Here is a 12705-nt window from a genome sequence, read left to right as displayed (position 1 = left end):
GGGGGCACTGCTCATCCTGGCCGTCTTGCCCACACCACAGTAGTCACTGAATTTGTGATGGGTAATCTTGCACTTGACTTAGGAGAACTGAATCAAACTGCGTATGACTCTCAAAGCGAATCATTTAAAAAAGGTATTACAGCAATTAAGAATACATCAACACATATTAGATAAATATTTAGATAATGCATGCAAGAAATGAGGCACTATTTTGGTTGGATGATAAAATCAACTATTCACCTGAACACATTTCATAATTTTATAATTGATCAATTTAACCCACTGACTTCAATTTCCTAACCTTACACTTGTAAGGAAGGCATTAATATTGAAGATTATCATGACATCAGGAGAGGAAAATACTGTAATAAATAATTGAGTTTCTTTATGCTTCAGTTGCTTTTCTAAGTTACTTATGAAACAGCAACAAATACTAGTGGTGCTATTGGGAAAGTTGACATTATCCATTTCTTATTTAACAACGGAGTCATTAAAAAAGAGAGAGAGAGGGAGAGGGAGGCTGGGAGTGAGAAACATTATTGTATTAAATACAGATTCTGGTATCTTGAGAAGCTGCATGTTTGGTTTGGCTGAAGGATATCAAAAGCCACGAAGCAAGAGAATGACATTTGTTGTAGCCAAAGTAAACAATTTTTATTTCTGTTTTCCATATGCAAGCATATGAGTAGAACATAGCACATTTCATATTTGTACATTTTGGGAAAACATGTAAAATTATAATCATCATAATATAAAACACATCCCTTATGCTACTGAATGTTTCATCACTGCTTTGGGAACGCTGCACGGGCAGATAGTATAGAAATTCGTGATCCCGTGAAGTTTCAGTACTACCATGGACTGTGTATGGGCCGGACAGAAAGACCCGCACCGGAACTGTCTCAGTTCTGTGAAAATTTATTTTATAACCTGTTTCCAGAAGCTGTGATTCAAATATCATAGTAACTTATCAAATGTAACCCTCATTGCCAGGAAAAGTTCCCTTGAGCCTCACTGAGATTTTTTTTTCTGATCTCACTAGGGATGCAAATGTTTTCCACTCTCCATAAACTCCAAGATTTTCCCTCTCTCTCCAAAAGAGAGTCATTTCGAGGCAGAATCCCCACCCCCAGACATAAACGTGATCAAATGCGTGCCTTTCCAGCGAGGCTTTGCCCAAAAGTTCAGACAAATTGGAGTCCTTTTTATGAAATATCATTTCTTTACACCCTAACAGTTATGCCTGCCAGACAAGATGTTTGCAATAACCTTCACAAACTTCCATATTTTGAGAAATCAATTGTGGGTGTTAAGACTGAAAACAGAAGAAATTAATGAAAAGAAGTTATTGACAATGTAAATGGGGAATTCCCTGGCAGTCCAGCAGTTAAGGCTCAATGCCAGGGCACGGGTTCAATACCTGGTCAGAGAACTAAGATCCCGCGAGCAGCACGATGTAGCCAAAATAAATTAAAAATGTAAATAAAGTCTTCAACAGTGCTCAGCCTATGGTATGTGCTCAATGAATATTAGTTATATAATTTTATTATTCGGGAATATGCACATTTAAGGACAAATGGTATCATATACATACACACTTAAAATGTATACACCAGGCTTCCTTGGTGGTGCAGTGGTTGGGAGTCCGCCTGCCAATGCAGGGGACACGGGTTCAAGCCCTGGTCTAGGAGGGTCCCACATGCAGAGCAACTAAGCCCGTGCGCCACAACGACCGATCCTGCGCTCTAGAGCGCCCGAGCTACAACTACTGAGCCCGCGTGCCACAACTACTGAAGCCCGCGCGCCTAGAGCCTGTGCTCCACAATAAGAGAAGCCACTGCAATGAGAAGCCCGCGCACCGCAACCAAGAGTAGCCCCTGCTCGCCACAACTAGAGAAAGCCTGCGCACAGCAACGAAGACACAATGCAGCCAAAAATAAAAACAAATAAATAAATTTATTTTAAAAAATGTATATACCTATTTATGTATATAAGGGGTATGTATAAACAGAGAAGTGTCCAACTTTTCTAATCGCCAGAAATAATCTTTGCTTGTGAATTAATTCATTGCTGTTTGCTGTTTATTTGTTCTTTTGTTGAGAGTTGGAAAGGAGAGCACTGGTAGAGGTGTGAAATGGCTCCGTTATTTTAGTTAATTATTAACCCTGAAGCCTCACCATAATTATTCTAATCTCAGCATTGAAGCAACTTTGGCCATTGATGAAATGCCTAATCAATGAATTAAAATCACAAAACACACTGCACGGTGCCACCTTTATCACAGATCATAGGAGGTTAGAATGGGAAGGGCAGTCAGGTGTCATCCAGCACAGTGCCCGCGTTTTACAAGTGAGGACACTGCAGCCCAAAGATGTAAGGTGACTGCCCAGAGCCCAAGGCAAATATCAGAGGGGTCATTTCAAGACTGGACTTTCACCTCCACATCCAGGCTGTGTCCAGTCTCATTATCTGGAAGGCTTTTTCTCCTCTGAAAAAACAAGTCTGTCTGATTACACCGTGTGAAGCCATTACAGCTGGATTTGCTTCCTTGGCCTCTCGTGGGTGACGGCCTCCTAAGCCTCTCAAATGCAGAGAAGAGGGATTACGATTCTAAGATGATGAACTGAAGCGGCCCCAGCAGGCCTCCCCTCAACCTCCCCTTTCCTGCTCTGCTGTTGTAAATACACAAACATATACAGGCGCCAAGTAACACCACCTCATTTTAGAATTAAAAAGTCTGCTGTTTTGTTTTCCAAGTATATTTTTTAATGAAGTCTTTGAAAATAAGTCAGAGGAATCTCTTGTATCTAGACAGCATTGTTGGTGAGAATTGGTTATTGATGAGTTCAAGAAATCCCTTGTCTCTGATTCTGATGTTCAGAATGGAGGGTCCAGTTAGGCAAATTTGCCTGAAACCACACCTGCAGAACCTGGAGAACAGGCTGGAGGCTCCTGAACCCAGGTTCTGGTCTCCTCTATGCTGTATCTCCAGCACTAAATGCAGTGCCTTTGTACGTCGTAGGTGCTCCATGAAGTTTGCTGGATAAATTCATGAAAGAATAATAAGCAAATTAAATGTCTGTTTCTCCAAAGTTTCCATGGGAATCGAAGAGAACCTTAATCTGGAGAAAGGCATTGGCGCTTTCCAAATTATGTCTCCCAAATGATCTGGCTACACTGGCGAGGCCAAAAAACCAACCAACCCAACAGAAACCCAAACGCCCTTTAAACTTTTCCATTCACCTCTGGTAGCCACTGCAATGCAGCCAAAAATAAATAAATAAATAAATTAATTAAAGGAAAAAAAAAACAACAAAAAAACCTTCCACCGTGTCATGCCACCTTCAGTTTTGAGTTCTAGAAAGACGGATCTGTGTGTTCCCAAGCCAGGAAGACAGTGTGCCGTGGGTCTCTTACACGGCAGCTGCATTGCACAAAAGACAAGTGCCTTTCACCTAGTTTTGCCTAGTTTTGCCGGTGGCATTTACAAATCTGCACTGGACTTTGCCACATCCAGTTTTCTATCCCCAAAGCACCGCTGTGAGTTGATGGGAGGGAAAAACATTAACTTCACTTCAGCCTGAAGAGAGGTCAGTGACATGTCCGGAATCACACGGGGACCCAGAGTGCCTGCCTGGGTGCTTCCTGAATCAGTTTGAAGGTTGGCTATTTAAACAGCAGGAGATATGTATTCATTTTGGAAGTCTCTTAGTCTGTGTTTCTAAATGGTCGACGTGTAGATGAAGGGGGGAAATCAGTTAGTGTCTACTCACTGCTCCCAAGACCACGAAGTGAAAATAAAACTATTCAGAAAAGTTTGTAGAAAACTTATCTCATGATAAATCTACAGTTGGGTTATTAGGAAGCTAGAAAAGTCTATTTGAAAGATAGCTTCAGCTTTTGAAGTGGATTTCATGGAGCAGGTGAGGGCCCTCATGACTGTCCCACCCCCATCCCAACTGCGAGAAAAATGCCCCTGAGTGGCAAGACCAACATCTAAGCCCGCTTGACATTTTAAAATTTTTCTTGGGACTTCCCTGGTGGCACAGTGGTTAAGAATCTGCCTGCCAATGCAGGGGACACGGATCCGATCCCTAGTCTGGGAAGATCCCACATGCCGTGGAGCAACTAAGCCTGTGTGCCACAACTACTGAGCCCACGTGCCACAACTACCGAAGCCCGCGTGCCTAGAGCCCGTGCTCCACAACAAGAGAAGCCACCACAATGAGAAGCCAGCGCACTGCAATGAAGAGTAGCCTCCGCTCACTGCAACTAGAGAAAGCCCGCGCACAGCAATGAAGACCCAACGCGGCCAAAAAATAAATTAATTAATTTTAAAAAATTTAAAATAAAATAAAACACTTAAAAAATTTCGTATGTTTGGGTGAAAGCTGACTTTCCAAATAGCCACTTTTTTCTGTCTTTACCTAGATGCTTGTACTGGAGACAAAATGGTAGAGGCTGAAGGGAGTACAGTGGGTGACTGAACAGGCTTCTTCCAGGCTACCCTTGCGCCAGCTAATGTTATTAATCAATGCATGGCAATGATTGGTGCTAAACGCAAAGTTGCCCCTTTTTAGGTTCAGCTGTGGTTGAAGCTCATATTTTCTCCGATTCAATAGAATAATCGTAGAAGTTGGTTGGAACCACCTTGGTTCTTCCAGTTCTCTTGCCCCTGCCTCATGCTTTGCATGTGAAACAATTCTAGTTCCTTTAACAATCCGATCTCCTTCTAGTTCCCTTTTCATCCAGTTGTGTGACTCCTCTCCATGCCTGCTGTGTGTTTTCTGATTATGTTCTCTTGGGGAGTTTGGAAATTTACCCACACCAGTAGCCCTCACCCTCCAAAACAAAAACAAAACAGCTCACATACACATCCCCAGAGTAACAGGAGGACTGGCCCACCTACCCCAGTCAGCCTGTATCGTTGATTTCATATGTATTTGTACGTGTGGTCATCTGTAGGTTCCTTTGGCCACTTTATTGAGCTAATTAAATTCTAAGATAGTCTAAAGTTTACCAAATTGACCAGAAAACTCTTAGCCACCTAATATGGCAATGAAATGAAGATACATCTTTCAAGAAGACATTGTCTGTGACAATGACTAGAGAAGAAAGAAAATCCTTAGAATTCTTGACAACTTGGCCATTTCATGTTGCCCACTGTGGTATATCGCTTTCTGCTGACGATAATCACAAGAGCTGGTCCTACTGGATGTAAAAAAGGGAACTTAAGAAGAAGTAGAGGGACTTCCCTGGTGGTGCAGTGGTTAAGAATCCGCCTGCAAATGCAGGGGGCACGGGTTCAATCCCTGGTCCGGGAAGATCCCACATGCCACAGGAGCAACTAAGCCCGTGCGCCACAACTGCTGAGCCTGCGCTCTAGAGCTCACAAGCCACAACTACTGACCCCTCGTGCCTAAAGTCCGTGCTCCGCAACAAGAGAAGCCACCGCAATGAGAAGCCCGCGCACCACAACGAAGAGTAGCCCCCGCTCGCCGCAACTAGAGGAAGCCCGCGCACAGCAACGAAGACCCAACGCAGCCAAAAATAAACAAATAAAGTAAATAAATTTTAAAAAAAGAAGAAGGAAAACTTTCTTTACAAGTTGAAAGTAAAAGAAGCTAGGCTGATATTAGCATCTATAGATTTTAGATATGAAAAATTATAGACAGTGGTTTCAGTTATTAAAAAGCATGAGCTTAAGCCTTTTGATCCCTCAGTTAGAGTGCTGATTCAAAAAGTGTTCAAACACAACCTTTGACAGCTCAATTTCTAAAATAACATCATAAAAGCAGGAGAGTGAACAAATCTGTGCGTATCTATACTACAGGAGAAATCCTACCACCAATTACTAAACGGAAGTGCAGGGGTCCCTGTGCGCTTGTTAAAGATCTTACTGAAAGGCTGACGGGGAGCACGTGACAGTGTCACTGAGGGGAACGAAGGCCTAGGCTTGATAAAAGATGCTGCACTTTAGAGCAGCCCAGCACAGCCTAGAGTTGGAGAAGCTACCTCTTTTGCCTGTGAAATTCGCATTTGTTTTTTCCCTTTACCAATTTCATCTGACCCCTTGTGCCCTACCTTCTGCTGTCTGCACCTTTAGCCTAAAGTAAAGACACCCAAGTTATGGTGTGCATTCCAGATATTTCAATCACTAAATGTCAGTTCAGTGAGGGGAAACGTCAATTAAAACAAAAGTGGACTTCTCACAATTATTATTGTGGCTTGCGTAGGCCCAGGTTCCAAATTTTCACCCTTATCCCACCTTCCCTCTCAACCCTCACTCCTGGTTGGGGAAAAAAGGACTAGAAAGGCATGGAGCATATAATTTCTTTCCTTTCAGTTTCTCTAAGTAAACTTCCGGTTCTGGTCCAACTGTGTGTTAATATCCTGATATTAACACACAGTCTGAATTCTGAGTAGCCAGATCTCATGGCTTTAAAACTCCAACAGTTCTGATGGGTAGTTGCATCTCTTTTTTTTTTTTTTTTTGCGGTCCATGGGCCTCTCACTGCTGTGGTCTCTCCCATTGCGGAGCACAGGCTCCGGACACTCAGGCTCAGCGGCCATGGCTCACGGGCCCAGCTGCTCCGCAGCATGTGGGATCTTCCTGGACCAGGGCACAAACCCGTGTCCCCTGCATCGGCAGGCAGACTCTCAACCACTGCACCACCAGGGAAGCCCGTAGTTGCATCTCTTAATGCCCACTTTCTTTTAAGATTTTTTTTTTTTTCATTTGGAACATTTTTAAAGTCTTTATTGAATTTGTTACAATATGGCTTCTGTTTTATGTTTTGTTTTTTGGGCGTGAGGCATGTGGGATCTTAGCTCCCCAACCAGGGATCAAACCTGCACCCCCTGCATTGGAAGGCCAAGTCTTAACCACTGGACCACCAGGGACGTCCCTAATGGCCACTTTCAATAGTGCATATACACAGACTCTCAACTGAAGTTCTGACGGAGCAGTCTGAAATTGTGCGAAGCACAGCAACTGGCCCACTCGCCAGCGTGACCATCCATGGTCTAGCATGTTTTAATTCTACCTGCTTATTCATCAGTTGCCTGACTAAAGAATGATAGTATGTCCAAATCAAATTGCTTATCTTGCATTTCACAGGACAAAGGGGAATCCTGGGTGTCTGAGTTTGTTTCCCAAAGACTTTCCATTGACCCAGTTCATATTTCTCAACAGGAAGTCATATAGACTCAGGAAATGATCGAACGTATGCAACTGAGAGCCAAAGATGATCATAGTGTGAGGTCAGATATAAAAATATACACATGCAAAGAGACAGAAATAATACATTTAGGGGCATTTTCACGAAAAGTTACCCCTTTAGAGAAGAAGTTAAAATTATACTTCCTTAGGGCTTCCCTGGTGGCGCAGTGGTGGAGAGTCCGCCTGCCGATGCAGGGGACACGGGTTCGTGCCCCGGTCCGGGAAGATCCCACATGCCGCGGAGCGGCTGGGCCCGTGAGCCATGGCCGCTGAGCCTGCACGTCCAGAGCCTGTGCTCCGCGACGGGAAAGGCCACAGCAGTGAGAGGCCCGTGTACCGCAAAAAAAAAAAAAAAATTATACTTCTTTACCTGAATTTTCAGGTGTAACTCACTTTGTAGACTACTTGGAATACTGAAATCCTCTCTCATTTTTATAACACAATTGGTCTTGTATTTCTCTATAACAAGTATTAGACCCAGAAAAATACAAAGCGCTCAGTAAGAACGCAGCAAAATGTACCCCACAAAATTACATATTTAAAGGTAAGATTATCTTACTGATAAATTATTAGAAGTCTACTCAAATGAAGCTACAGAATATGAATGCAAAGTAGTCAGAGTTACTTTTATATTTGGCTTAATAGCTAAGAAGCTTAAAAAGAAAAGCAATATTATAACAGGACCAAACAGTGGGACAGCAGAGTCACTCGGTTCCTATCAAGTCTTCTCCCTAATATTCTGTACGAGAATCTACAAGTTGCATTTATTGTGGAAGCTTCTGGCATTTGGAAATGAATAGCTGATCTTGGTTAAAGCCTAGAGGAGATATGCAGACACTGGTTCAAGATGCAATAAGATAACTGGTTTGCTCTTTGGCCTCAGATAGAATCGCCGCTGAGTAAGGGTTGTGTAGACCAGGGTTGGGAAAGAAGGCCATTTGGCAGGTAACTGAGGTAGCAGTCAGAGCAAACAAGATTGCAGCAAATGTCCGGGTAGAGATAACAACCCAATATACAAGAATTCAAAGCAGGTTGTTGATATGGCCTTTCTTCCCCAACTGGAATAGAAGTTCCACGTGGGCAGAGATTTTTACATTTTGTTCATGACAGTTATCCCCAGCTTCTGGAACAGTTCCTGGCTTATAAATATTTGATGAGTGAATGAACATAAACTAAGTTTCAGAAGACATATTTGTCCAAGGAAATTAAATTCCACATATATCTAATGAGCACCTAAGCAGTGCTATGCTAAGTGTCCTTGTGTAATGCAGAAGTCGCTGCAGTGTGACTTGGGAAAGCATGGTTCCAGGTGGGGGGAGAGAGGCGCTGATGAGATCAAGGAGTGTCTTTGGGAATACAGCCATTTGGGACGGTATTAAATGCTGGACGGTAGGAAAGGCAGAAACTGGGACCCAAATGCCAGGCCTGACTTTGCGTGCCTGGCACCCGCTCAGGGCACTTTCCAGCAGGTGCTCAGTAAATGCCTGTGGATCCAGGAACTGGCCATGGGGATCCAGGGAGGCATCCAATCCAGCCTCGGGATCAGCAAGCTGCCAGGACCAGCCTGGGACTCGGCGCAGGCCTTCCTCTGTCTCTGCCTCACTCCCTTGAATAACCAGGGCCAAGTCTGGAACGGGGACTGTCAGAGTGAGGGCTGAGGACTCGTGCCCCAGAATTAAATGTTAAAATGTCAAACCCCAGGGCCCTACTTGAGACTTCCTATACCTTAGAAGAGGGACCCAGAAACTAGCACAGTAATCAAGTATCCAGGTAAGTCTCTTACACACACCAAAGTTTGGATTCTACTAAAGTAGGATTTCGCAGACAAGAAAAAAGATCTAGTAAGAATTCTCTCTCAAATATCCGCATTAGTAACTGAAATCCCAAGGGCATGAGAAATTAATATTTTGGGTGGTTCCTAAGGACCAGGGACTGTTTAACATGCTTTTCACATATAACTACTTAATATTCAATAATTCAAAGGGGTAGTTTTATTATATCTATTTTTAAGGAAACAAGCTCAAGGATAGTAAATAACTTGCCTAACACTGCACAGCAAGTACCTAGTGGGAATCCAAACCAGGTCTGCTTAATTCCTGAGACCACAGGCACCCCTATGTCTTGCTGCATCTTGGGCAAATGCAGAATGGAGGGAATCCGGACATTCCATAGCGCCTGTCTTTAGGGAATGTACGCAGACTCAGTTTCTCATTGGTTGAATCTGTCAAGGTGAATTTCTGGAAATCAAGATTTGAGGTTTTAATTATACATGCATTAGGTCTAGACAGAGAGTGTCTAAACCACCTGTGACTTTAATAATCCTTATAAAAAGGCCAAACACCAGATGACGTGATTTGTCTGGGGCAGAAAACTTGCGCATAGGACAGACAAATACCTTAAGAGGACAACAGGGGAGGTGTAGACCGTTACAACTGACACTGCCGCTCTGCTCCAAGTCTTCTCAGATTTCAAAGAGAGCCCAAGGGACTTGCCTGGTGGTGCAGTGGTTAAGAATCCGCCTGCCAGTGCAGGAGACCATGTTCGATCCCTGGTCCGGGAAGATCCCACATGCCGCGGAGCAACTAAGCCCATGCGCCACAACTACTGAGCCTGTGCTCTAGAGCCCAGAAACCAGAACTACTGAAGCCCGTGTGCCTAGAGCCCATGCTCTGCAACGAGAAAAGCCATCGCAATGAGAAGCGGGCGCACCGCAATGAAGAGTAGGCCCCGCTCGCCGCAACTAGAGAAAGCCCGTGAGCAGCAACAAAGACCCAATGCAGCCAAAGAAGAGAAGCCAAAAGTCGAGCTTTCCCTGTGAAATATCCTGATTTTTATTTTTCATTTTATTTATTTTTAAAAATTTATTTGTTTATTTTTGGCTGCGTTGGGTCTTAATTGCTGAGCATGGGCTTTCTGTAGTTGCTGTGAGCAGGGGCTACTCTTCGTTGCGGTGCATGGGCTTCTCACTGTGGTAGCTTCTCTGGTTGCGGAGCACAGGCTCTAGGTGCCCGGGCTTCAGTAGTTGCGACGCGAGGGTCAGTAGTTGTGGCTCGTGGGCTTAGTTGCTCTGCGGCATGTGGGATCTTCCCGGCCCAGGGCTCGAACCCGTGTCTCCTGCATTGGCAGGCAAATTCTTAACCACTGCACCACCAGGGAAGTCGCCTGATTTTTAAATATAGATAACGAATTCAAAAGTTTAAAACACACTTCAAAGGGCAAACAAACAGGTCTGGAAAACAAGGACGGGCCCATGCAGCGCCAGTCTACAACCTCTGGTCTGGAGCTCCCTCCCAGAGACTTAAGCTACATGGAGTAACTGGGATATTAATAGTTCCGTGAAACGTGCGTCTGTGCATCCTGTTTACATGAAGGTACACCCTATCACTGCTGCTGGTTTAATGTGATAAAATGTGCATCACATCGTCTTTGACTGCGTGCAGGTGTATGAGACACAGCCTGAAGGCCAAATTTTTGTAAACTGAATTGGGCCTTTCTATTTACTTACCACTGTTGGGATGCCTCATTCTGGTTTTGGCGTGATCTTCCATTGGCATTGGCCAATTTAAAATTAATGATTCGCTGGCTCATTTTAAAGGAAAATGGAGTAAATTCTCCGGGGTGAAAAGCCTTCAGTTTTAGTATGCACCCCCTACTGCGTCTGCTTTATTTTTTTAAATTTAATTTTATTTTTTAATATTTATTTATTTGGCTGTGCCGGGTCTTAGTTGCGGCACGCGGGATTTAGTTCCCTGACCAGGGATCGAACCCTGGCCCCCTGCATTGGGAGCGGGTAGTCTTTACTGGACCACCAGGGAAGTCCCTGCATCTGTTTAATATTAATTGACTGCATTTGGAGATTTCCTAAGAAGAACTTCTTGGTACTTAAGCATTAAAACTGCTCTGTTTCAGAGCAGAAATTCTCTCTCACTTACCGAGCTGATAATGCGATTCGCTTCATATGATGTAATGATACACGTTCGGAAACAGGAAGTTTAGAACAACTAATAGGGGTTTTACCCCTATTATTTAATGATTTAAAATGTTAAGTTACATAGGACTATGAACCAGCCAATGAATTATTGTTGTTTCTAACACTTCCACGGTCTAAATAACACTTCACTCTTTTGGTATTGGCAGCGCCTTAGGGAATATTTTCATCTCTATTTTAAGACAGGGTTTCTTTTTGCAACGTGTATGCATTTATGTCGTGTTATCAAGTGAGGCAACGTCAACCGACCAAAGCAGAAATCATCAAATCAACTGAACACAATGTCACAGCGTCACCCGTCTAATAATGGATGTTATACGCAGTATAGACGCACAAGCATCAGTGTGAACGGATTAAAAAGGCACTTACAAGGATGACCCGCAAAGACTCCTAGTTTCAAGACCCAACAAAAAGCCTCCAGGAAGTGAAGCCGGCAGGTTTTAATCTCACTTATTTTCATGGCTATGTTTTTTTAATTGTAGTTTTCCACTGTAAAACAAAAGCGCATCAAAGGAGTCTGGTGGATTTTGGAGAAGAAAAACCTCCTCTCTCCCGGAAGTCTGACGGAGCCCAGATCCCGGACTGAGCGGCCGCGGCCACGGGGAGCGCCCCTCGCGCCCCGCGCCCCGCGCCCACCGGCCGGCGTGCTGCTGCCCCCGCCGCCGCTGCTGCCCAGGCCAGGGCGGGGCGGGCTGCGCTTGTTTTTTTCTTTTTTAGGGGGGTGGGGGGGTGTGTTTCAGGAAAGCTCCGCGGTGCTGACCTCATCTTCCAAAGCAGCGCGTCCGCTGCCCGAGATTGGTGGTCGCAGTCAGCGCCCGCCGGTCCTCCGGCCGCCGGCAGGGCTCCGCGCCCTCCCCCTCCTCTTACCCCGCACTTCCTCCTTCCTCCGCCCTCCCCTCCCCTCCCCCACCCTCCTACCTCCCTTCCCCCTCTGCCCCGCCCCTCCCCATCCCCCCACCTTCTCCTCCTCCCGTCCCCTCCTCCCCTCTCTCCCTCCCACCCACCCCCCAATTCCTTCTCCCACCTCCTCCTTGCCCCACCCCGCCCCTCCCCCACTCCTCCTACCTCCCTGTCTCCAACTTCCCCCCACTCTTCCCTTCCCCCGCCTTCTCTCACCTCCCACCTCCTCCTTCCTCCGCCTCCTCCCACCCCATCCCTTTCCCCTTTTCTCCCCTCCCCCGGCCCCCAGGGCTGCGGGCGGCTCCCTGGTTTCGGCGTCGCACACACGTCTGGGCAGAGTGTGGTTCCCAGGCTCTCGATCTGGAATTCAGACGGGGAAGTTTGCTGGCAGCTCCAGCGCCCGGGCCGCCCTCGGGCCCGGCCCGTCAGCGCCCGTCAGCGCGGCATTCACACAGGGGCGGGTGGCAGCACCCTCCGCTTGTCTGCTCACTTTCACGACGATTCTGCCCTTGAAGTTCAGCACGGATTAATGAGCGGCAGTACTTTTTGTTTTAGAGAAGAGAATGAGGGAGCCGAATGGGACCGAGAGGGAGAG

General features: G+C 45.5%; 1 long non-coding RNA gene across 1 annotated transcript; it reads right to left on the bottom strand.

The window, feature by feature from the left end:
• Positions 1-9352: 9352 nt before the first annotated feature.
• LOC132508913 (uncharacterized) lies at positions 9353-12071 on the bottom strand. Its single transcript, XR_009536817.1, has 3 exons — positions 11971-12071; positions 11580-11699; positions 9353-9459 (listed from the first exon to the last, which is right to left on the bottom strand). It is a non-coding gene; the product is annotated as an uncharacterized LOC132508913 (long non-coding RNA).
• Between the last annotated feature and the right edge of the window lie 634 nt (positions 12072-12705).

This window comes from Lagenorhynchus albirostris, chromosome 18 (genome assembly GCF_949774975.1).
Source record: "Lagenorhynchus albirostris chromosome 18, mLagAlb1.1, whole genome shotgun sequence".
Lineage (NCBI taxonomy): Eukaryota > Metazoa > Chordata > Mammalia > Artiodactyla > Delphinidae > Lagenorhynchus > Lagenorhynchus albirostris.
This window is presented reverse-complemented; position numbering and strand designations above follow the sequence as displayed.